The sequence below is a fragment of the Aythya marila genome (assembly GCF_965140915.1).
Source record: "Aythya marila genome assembly, chromosome: 6".
Lineage (NCBI taxonomy): Eukaryota > Metazoa > Chordata > Aves > Anseriformes > Anatidae > Aythya > Aythya marila.
The window spans coordinates 28,704,487-28,714,810 of record NC_139047.1 but is presented as its reverse complement, the minus strand read 5'-3'; the positions used below and the strand labels follow the sequence as shown (position 1 = coordinate 28,714,810).

At 37.2% G+C, this 10,324-nt stretch overlaps 1 protein-coding gene across 1 annotated transcript in view; it reads left to right on the top strand.

The window, feature by feature from the left end:
- The first annotated feature begins 5,391 nt into the window (after positions 1-5,391).
- Positions 5,392-10,324, top strand: part of THSD7B (thrombospondin type 1 domain containing 7B) — a 444,053-nt gene continuing 439,120 nt past the window's right edge. Inside the window, exon 1 of the mRNA XM_082763038.1 lies at positions 5,392-5,505. The gene's annotated coding sequence lies outside the window, so the exon portion shown is untranslated. The remainder of the gene's footprint in view (positions 5,506-10,324) is intronic.

The following is a 10,324-nucleotide window of genomic DNA, read 5'->3' as shown; positions in this document are numbered from 1 at the left end:
GATTTCTCTGCAGAGCAATAGCTCCCCACTACTGCCTGCTCAACGCCGCATCTCCACAATAACCCCCCTGTTCCTCCTCCTGTTCCTCCCCCAGTCCCTCATCCTGAAAAATCCCCACCAACTTACATTTCATTCTGAAAGAAGAAACTGCACACATTAGACCCAAACATTTTCCTAGCTTCCAGTAACTAGCAAATACATCAGTATTGTTAAATGGATTTTTATAGAGAACTGGGACCCACCGGCGAGTTGTTTTGTTTATGTGCCTCTTGTCATGTAGTGCATGGCCCTTTTTGTGTTTGTGTCTCTCAGAGGTCTATAAGAACCCCCTAGCATGTGGAATTTATAAGCATCTTTTGTAATGCTGAGTGCTTTATTTGAAAGCTCACACTACTTATGACCAGTGACCATTTTATGATCACTGCAACTTGAATAAAATAAAGAACCAGACAGAAGGGATGGCTCTTATCTTACACTTCTAATTTAAGAGATTGTAATTCAAATTGTGATTGAGAGTGCAGAGTTAAAATGGAAAAGAAAAGAAAAAAACAAAGCACAGGAAGAGTAACATCTTACAACAACATAGATAGTATACGTGAATCAGAAATGATTTGGGTTTTATAAACATACAAGCTAATCATTCTGATCTTTAAAATAACTTTGTTTTCTTGTTGCATTGCTGAAGGTGGAGATTTGATCCATCAAGATGCCCCAGATGGCAGTCCTACTTATGTGGTGCATGGTATCTGACTCAGCCAAAAGGCCAGTGGTGACACCAACTGATCCCAAACCTCCTGCACACAACCCTGGCACCCCTTCTGCTTCTTACCTCGAGACTTTGTTGAATTGTATGAAAACTGATTTGGGCATATCCCTTGGACTATTTCTTGGTATAATTTATTTAAAAAAAATACTCATACTATACAATACTCATACACTGTTTATCTGAGCAATAGTAGAAGCAAATTTCAAACAAAAAGCTCTCTGTCAGACGAATCTGTTAAAATAACATTTTCCCTTTCCAAAAAGCTGCTTTTATGCCTCTGTTTTTCAAAGGCATAATAGGCATCTACTCAAAGCCAATCTGTTCCTTATGGGAACAGATCCAGCTCAGGCTTCTCACTGTGTAATGTCTTCCTGCCACTCTTACCTGGGAACGTTTTGAACCACACTACATTTCTGTATGGACATAAGAGATAGTGAGAGCTCCAACCTCTTCATTTTTACTCTCAGAGTTGACAGAAGAGTTGAATGGTTTAATTGATCCACTTGCTTGGGTTCCAGCAAAATGTCAGTGATTAATATATTCTGCAAAGCTAACTAGCATAAGAGCTAATGCTTTTGTTAATGTTTCTTGCAGCCTGAAAGGGTTGGTATTTAAGTTACAGTTCCTTCAGTGTGGTCACCAGCAGCACAGACAATCTCATGCAGCCCACTTGACTTGTCTGTGAGATATGTCCCCAGACATCTTAGCATCAAACCCAAGTGGGTGCAGTGTCAATAAGAGCATGGCAGTTCAAGCAGCTTTTAAGGAGTGGGTGCTCTCCTTTAGGTTGCTAGGTTGATTAGGAAGAAGTAACTCAAGTCCAGAGAACTTGAATTGCACGCCAAGGCACACTTAAAACCACGTTTGATAAGAGTACTTGCACAGCACAGTATACAATAAATGCAAGCTCTACAAGGAAATCTTTCTTTTTTTCTCATTTAAAAAAGAGGAAATTAAGTTCCAAAGGTCACACTGATGCTTACATAACTGAAACTTTTGTAAAATTTTGAGTTTTGCAAAAATATCTGCATGTTTAACAAAACCTCCCATTTGCAGTAAATGCTGGGGGGGTTAGGACCAATGGTACTGCTATTCTGGTTTTTGTCTTGTGAAAACATTACTGTATATATATTTTTTAAAATGCTCAGGATAACTTAGCTTGCATAGATGGTGGATATAATATAGCTTTGGCTTTTTCTGACTTGGTCATGTTGACTATACAGCATTAATTTTTAACCCACACAAGGCTGTTTACATTTAACCTTACATTTAACGTACAGTCTAGGAAGCATGGTCTTTTTTCTATGATCTGTAATATTCATGGTTGGAACAGGTATTCAGTGCTTCACAGAAACCATTGCATTAACAAACAGGATAGCCAACATCTTCATTGTGACACCAAGAATAATGATGCATTAATAGAGAATGAAACATACATTTTGTATATCAAGAAAATTTAAATAGTTAACTGTATAGCTGTTTCAGCTACAAACATATAATGGGATGGAAATAATACTCATTGAAGCAGTTAAGAGATTTCAGATATTGCAGGCCCAACATGTACGAACTCTGAGTAAGAACCTACATTCCAGCAACATTTCCTATTGCAAGATTTCCAAGATTTTGATGAGAGTTCAGAACAAAAGCTGTTCTGTTCCTCCTGGGGTTTACGTCACCAGTTGTCTTATTATTCTTGATACTTTGCCAATCATATTGTAAGCTTTGAGAAAGGGATGAAAAAGCAGCTTTTCTCCTATAAAGAGCTTCAAACTTCAAAATCTTATTACTGCGACTATTAATTGCAGAAGAGGACAGGCTGAAATGCCAGCTGTAGAATACAGTAGAGGTACCGCTGACAACATTTTTATGAGGTTCCACATAATGGCATTTCTGTACGGTGACCTTAAGGTTATAAATGTTCCCATGAATGTTAGTTTTTTAATGGATAGAAGTAATGCAATGATAGGACGACAGGAGGATGGGATTGGAAACAAATCTAGTATGACAAGCAATCTTCATTTGTTAGTTTTCTCTCATAATCTGTCATTTTGGAAATCTTTACAAAATTATAATTATTTTTAACACCTTTTAATGCAAATGTATTTGCTTTAGTCCTTTGCAACAGCCTCAAACATTAAAGCAATTCACAGAGGTACAGTCTTCTATGCATTAACTGTGTTCAAACAGAGTATGCCTAGGGGACAAAATCCAAGGAAGAAACTGCAGCTGTTTCTTTAGTGGGATGTACTTTAGTGCGTGTATCTGTGGAATAGCTTTGTCTTGAGAGAAATGCATTATTTGTATTTGTATTTGCATTTTATTGTGCTTATAAATACCCTTTAACACAAACTTTACCATGCTACAGAATAATTTAGCTGGGAAACTCGTTTCCAGCTCTTCATCTGCATTTAAAAATTCAATTTCTAAACTAGTCCTGCAGTCTCTTTGCCAGGACATGTCCCCAGAACATTTTCCCAAGGAGCAACAGGGACTTTCTCCACAGATGCACGTATCAAGCCAAAGAGGCTACGAAGAAAAGCAGCAAGATTCCCTAGCAGCCAAATGTCCTGTACACTGCACACTGCACACATTTATTTTTTGTCTTATAAGTTATGGGTAAATCACATGCCTTCTGAAATATTTGTCACATAAAACATTGATCCCCTAGCTGAATGGTGAAGAGATGCAAGTGTCTTTAGAACTTTCCCTTCACTCGTAGTTTAGCTTCTGTTTTCTGTGCTACTGGTCTGATTGGGCACTCTTGATCTATCCACAAGCCTTTGTTTGAGTTTTCCAAAGGTTAAATTTCTCAGGATCTTGCCAGGTTGTTTGTGGACTCAGTATTTTCTTCAGAGATATTTCTTGCAGCCATTTACTGACTTTTTCATTTAATTGGGCCTTCTATTTAAAGAGTCATTGGTAAAGACTCCACTGATTTCTTCCATTTTTAAAATCATCTTTTTAGGCCATTTCTGATAGCTTTATTTATTAAGGCAAAATTGGCTGTGCAGATTCTCAATACAAAGTGAGTAATTCTGGATTCAGCTACATTTCTTAACTAAAGGCTTCAGAATTGTATTTATTATCATTCATCACACTGGTCTTGATTGTCCTATAAGGTCCCAATTTGTAACAAAAAATGATATATCAGAAGTTCAAATCCATGTATACAGAAGTTCAAATCCATGCATATTATAGCTTTTCCACTTCATTTGATGCATAGTCTTCAGCAACAACTGAAGTGGAAAAGCTTTCAGTGATTTTGACTCCTATGCAAGGTACTTGTTCTCAAATTTTCTGCATACAATCATTTAGAATTTTTAATATTAATATTATATTATTTGAGACATTGTTGAAATGTTAACATTCTTACCCTGAAAACTATCAAATATAACAAATGAACTTTCACTCAGTTTATGGCAGATTTCTTTGTTTGGTTGTTGGTACTGTTCAGAGACAAAATGAAACTGAAAGCTGGCTCATGGGAGAAGCAGTCATGCATGTGGAGTCAAATCTTTTTTCCCAGGACCTAAAGCAAAAACACACTTAAGGCCTGAACAATGAAGATAATTTTCCCCAAGAAAATTTCTAAGGATAGCTGAGATAGCCCCTACACCACTAACAAAAATGTATATATAGCCTTGGCCAGAGATACCATTGCATCCACTTTCTAATATATGACAAATTGTTGTTTGTTTGTTTGTTTGTTTTTCATTCTTATTCTCTCTCTGCATATGTATTTATAGTTTTTTTGTTTTGTTTTGTTTTTCTCTGAAGACTGTCTTTTCTACGTAACATGTAACAAGATCCATCTAAATTAAGGAGAAGAGATTTTGATAATTAAACAGGATAGAATGTTGTACTTTCTGATATACCAAATGCACAAAGGCATCCCCAAAAATTGAACAAATCTCAGTGGGGAGCCCCACCAGTACTCACAAGGCTGATGTTTTCATAGCTGATTGTAAAATCATGTAAATCAGACCACAGAAGTATTAAGACAATTTTAAGGATAACTGAGGTCTTGATACTATACTTTCCAAATTTTTCCACTGTTATATAAAATACCAGAAGCAAGCAATGAAATTGGTTTATTACCACAATAGATTAACCTAAAAGAAGGACTTAGAAATCATGGGTCTGAATCATAATGTTGGTATTAATGGTGCAGGAAGGCAGTGTTCCTTGTGTAATAGTGCAAGTTTCTAAAATATGAAATGTCATGCTTGCTATATATTTCATAGATGGGAGACAAATGGAACTACATAGCATGAAATATTAGGGACTAACAGAATTTGGTACAAGCATTTTGTAAAATTATAAAGGTTAAAAAATGTAATCGCAGTAGATAAGATTAATCATAATTAAATCTAGGGAAAATGAGGTATTTGCAGAGTTTATTTCATTGTATTGACCTTCTTTTTATCATACATTACTTAAAATGTGCTGTTGAGGACTGGCAGAGGGCATGTTGCAGCAAACGATCAAAGGGAAAGGTTTTGCTTTAAGACCTTATCCAGTGGGGAAAACGTGTATTAATGGTATTGAACTCTTCTGTAGCATTTTACTTGTATGTCTCAAAATGCTCTGAAAAGAAAACTATTATCTCCTTTTTACAGATTACAAGATGAAGCCACAGAGAGTTACCTAACCGTGTCATACTGAAGATTATGAAGTCAGGAGCAGAACTGAGAGGAAACTCTAGATCTCTTTAACTCCATCCCAGCAGAAGAGAAAAGGTACCAACCTATTTACGTATTTCTAAGTGGCTATGTTAACTATCCCCAAAGTAATTTCAGTTGTCTCTTGACAACTAGCATCTTTTCTGTTGTTCATTTTGATAGGAATGATTATAATAGTACAATTAACTGTGGAATATTTTAGTTAAGCAATAAGACAGGTTGCAGTTGTATTAAGTTTCATAAGAAGTCTTTAAAGGATTTCTGTATGGGGTCAAGTAAACCTCCTCCTCCCCTTTTTATTATACTTACTCTTTGTTTGGGTAGTGTCTGTAATGTTCTGGGCAATTTCCCAACATAAAAGAAGGCAATATTTCCTTCCCTAAGAGGTTACATGATAAAAAAAACAGGCAAAAAGATAAAGAGTAGAAAAGGTCAAAATAGAAACCGCTAGTGTTCTAACATCTTGTCATGTTTAGTGAGTTTATTGAGTCACTGAGTAACCTCCAAGGACACCAGTCTGGCCATGATCAACCTGAAAGAAGGATCATCCCATTTTTAATTATTTGCATGCAAATGACTGTTGCCCATTCTTGGGATAGTTCTCTTATGTGCCCTACCTGTTGATTTGAGAGGGTAATGAGCAAAAACCATGCATTTAAATAAGGTTTAGGCATGCAGCTCCTACTGATGATGAACCACTGTCATCTGGTTCTCTGTGCATAGCATCTCAATATATGATTACATATATTATGTGATTTTTTTTTAAGTGTGAATGGGTGCTAATGTATTAAAAATACAAATCAGTACAAAGAGGTAAAACCACACTTTCAAGCAGATAGTTAGGAACCCAGCTTATAATAATACTACAAAAGGTTAACATGTTAAGAAATCACATATATTACAGAGATCAGTAATGGGACATATCACATTTTGCCTATGGCTTTTAAGTCCTCAATTCAAATCAAGTTTAGGACTTCACCAACCAAATGTTATCATTTGATTGCTTTTCACAAATCTTATATCAAAGACATTTACTTGTTGTAAGTTGCTTGTCTCATGAAAACTATGACTGCAATAAAATCTTGTTTTAGTAGGCTTCACAGATGCTGTTAACTTACTGTTGACTAGATTTGGACACTTGGTAACTCTAATAACTATTTTTTGGGGATTCTGCCTGCATATATACCACATTTAGATGGGCTACCATCCCTACAAGCACTATATTTAGATCAGAAAGCTGTATATTTATAAAATGCAAGCATCAGAACAGGGCCAACAAAGTACAGTGATTCAGTTTCTGATCTTGATGGTTTTTGGAAGTTCAAAAGTCAACCAAGTATTTTGATATTATTAATTCATATATTTACGATGGTGTTAATTATCCATATTACCCGTAAGTTCTCTAATATAAACATTGCATATGTTTACATATGTATATCACATACCTCTTGATAATGGTATAAGGTATTAAAAGCAACCATTGTTTTTCCACATTATTCCTTTGTTGTATCTTTAGATCCCACAAAAGGTACACTTTCTCTTGTTACAACACACATTAGATAGATAAAATCAGAACCAGCAAGAAATAAACATCAGAAAGGAACAGTATGCTTATTATCACAATACCGCACAGATAAAATCTAACAAACAAGAAGGCTGGAAGAGGGGAAAGAAGATCTTTCTAATTGCTTTACAAGTAGGGTTAGATACCAGATCAACGAATTCCAGCTCAACAAATTACAAAATAAAAACCCCATTGCAATGTTAAAAATGCGTAACAATTTAAAACAGTCAGGTAAGAAAAATAGTAAAGAAAAGTGTAAAGGAAAATGACATTGTAATGATTTTCTTTGAATTATGTTTCTCGTGTAAGCTGAGTACTTGTAGATTTGAAATGCATTTCTCAAAATGAGTCTCTTGCTATAATTTGTTTCATTTTAACTGTTCACTTCTTGTACGTTAGGATCTGTGTAGACTGGGGGTTTTTTGAAGCTGGGATAAAAATGGTTCTTTTGAAATGCTGTAATTACCTGTAACAGACTTCCAGTTTTTCTGTACTGTCTCACTTCTTGCTTAGATACTAATATGTATACATATATATTTTTTTTTTCCAAATTTCTCTATGTGTAACAGAGAGGTTTCAAAATCAATTTGTGTGAGAGTTAACTGTAAATTGTCACGGAAGGAGCTACTCTCAACTCTTTAGAAAATGGCTAAAACCTAAGTATTTTCAGGGTTAGTTTTCAGTAGGATCAGTGAGCTGATCTTGTTTATCCTTCGCCTGTATGATCTCTAGAGCCCGCACAAGGGAAGTGGTGGGAACACGCAGCTGGAGATAAAAGGAAGTTGGATTGCCCTGTTCGGGAGCAGTGCAGTCTCAGATCAGCTTAAATTGACTGTGAAATCTCACTTTTAGGAGAGGGGGAGATTTGCTGATTTACAGAGCGAGAACATTTGCCCTATGATTTCTGCCTTGCATAGGCTTAACTTTACATTAACTTTGCTGAAGAGAGTAGATTTAAAATAGTGGGAAAGTGCTAGGAATATTTTTAAAGACAGGAAGATGGTTATATCCCTCACAAGAAACAAGTACATTTGCACAAATTTGGTATGTTAAGCAGCTTTTTGATTCCTCTCATTCCCGCCTGTATAGGCCTCCTACTCATGCCCGGGCCGACAGCCGCGTCCCTTCCCAGAGCAGCGCGCCGTGATGGAGCCTGGCATGAGGTGCTTCCCTCCGACCCAGTCCTGGGTCCCTTGGGAGCTGTCAGCCTTGGGTGCCCCTGCACGGCATCTCCCCATGGCCATGCCACCCATGACCCATGGGCCTGGCCATGGTCCCAGCCTGGCTGCGGCCTTCACTGTGCGTATGCCGGTGCTCTGGGCTCCCAGCGGTGAGATAGGCCCCAACCGGTGCCTTTAAATAATGAGAATTACCACAAAGTGCCTTCCTGCTGCTGTTCAAAAGTATCTTGAGACCCATGTGGATCACATACTATCCGTCGGGTTGATTTTGCCATCTCATGCTTCTTCTGGGGAGATCTGTTTTCACAGTAATTTTGTGTGAAACTAAATGCATATTTATTGCATTTATTAAATGTGCCCAAAATTACTGTTGGCCAGTCGATAACTACCTGCTACAACTATTTCTAGGGGGAAATAAATCAAATTGATACGTAGGCAATATGTTTGGTCAGTAAAGTTTAATATTTAATGAAATTATAGAAGTATTCTTACTGTAGTATTGGTTTTGTTATTAAAAGTTACTGTTGGAAGCATAATTTATCCTGTTTTAATTGACTTTCTCTTTACATCCGAAATTAATTTGTATACTTTGTCTTAGAAAATATCTTGTACAACACAGGTATTTTGCAGAGACATCTAGTTTGAATAGTCTGAGATGTTTTTTTCTTTGTTTCTGGATGGGGGAAAATTCTTTGTCTGTCACTCATCTTCGAAACAGAAGCAACACTTCAGTGAGAGTGTCCCGTCACCTTCTCCTGTCTCCTTTTGTTTATCTGACACCTTTGTGAGACATTTGGAACCCTCCAGCTCCATATAAAACATTTGCTTGGCAGGTGAGGCCTCCTCTTTCTTTGATGGATAGAGCACATGTGAAGAAGAGTTGGACACATCTGACTGTGTCCTATATTCCTGAGGATCTTCACTCTTCTGTTTAATTACTTAAAAAAATTAATCTCCCTTTCCTTGAAAAAACATGAAGCTCCAAGCTCTGTCTACTGGAAGTGTTTCAATTTTAAATTAGAGCAAAATAACATACGGCTGCGGTTGCTAAATGCTTAGTACCTCACATTTCTGCTCATTGTCTCTGTCTTCTGAGCAGTGTTTGCTGGGATTTGGAGCCAGTTGTGGTGTGCTTTGTGCTGTGCATATGCCTAGGAATAGTCTGATCCAAATTATGCCATTTCAGATATAGCAGCAGAAGCAAGAACACTGCTGTTTTCTGTGGTTAACAGAGATTAGTTTTTGAATGTTTACACAGTCTCATTATGGGAAAGGACACAGAGAGAAATAAAATGAGGAAGAATGTTTTAGGTCCAAAACTTCAGGCACATACATGCCTTTGGATGTCTATTCAAGTTACATAACAGAAAAATGTGGACAAAGCTGCTTGATACATTAAAATTGCCACCGGATATTTTCATCATGATTTATACAGATACACATCTAAAACTTCGACTGCTGTTGTTCAGTGCACTGAAAAGTAGCTGTTCTCATTATTTTGTGCAGGCAAATCCATAGCTGGCCTCTTGCAAATCACATTTTTCTACTATGAAGACTTAGATTTTGCCCAAGACGATTCTTCAAGCTACATGTAGTCCTGTTTCATGGAGAGCAGCATTTTGAGAGACTGGGAACATATCAGTAAAACGCACCAAGAGTGTGTTTGCACATCTGCTAGTTATTGAATTGCTCCATTTGGCCAAGTGATGGACAGGCATGTTTTCAGAGTTTGAAGATGCTGGGTTCAAATCATTCTGTCTCTTGGAAAAAAACATTGTGATTCTCCTGGAGGATCTCAACATGGGTTGTGTCTGCCATGTTAGCACTGTCCTGAGGAGAGAGCTTTCTTCCAGGGGTTTGCAGATGCCAGGACGTGGGTGGTGAAGTGAGTCAACTGAGTGCCAGTGACATTTTCTTGCCACTGAATGGCCCAAAGCCTGCAGTGGGAAGTAATTGCAAGTGGCCTGACAGAGTTGTCTGCTGCACCTACTGATGTTATGGCTTGAAATTTGAGCTTGGTGTTAAGACGGGATCTGTTTTGATAGTCTGCATATTAGACATTGCTAAATAACACTTGTGGTTTTTTCAAAATACCAGAAAAGCTGACAGCTACCAGGGGTGTAAAGTAAGT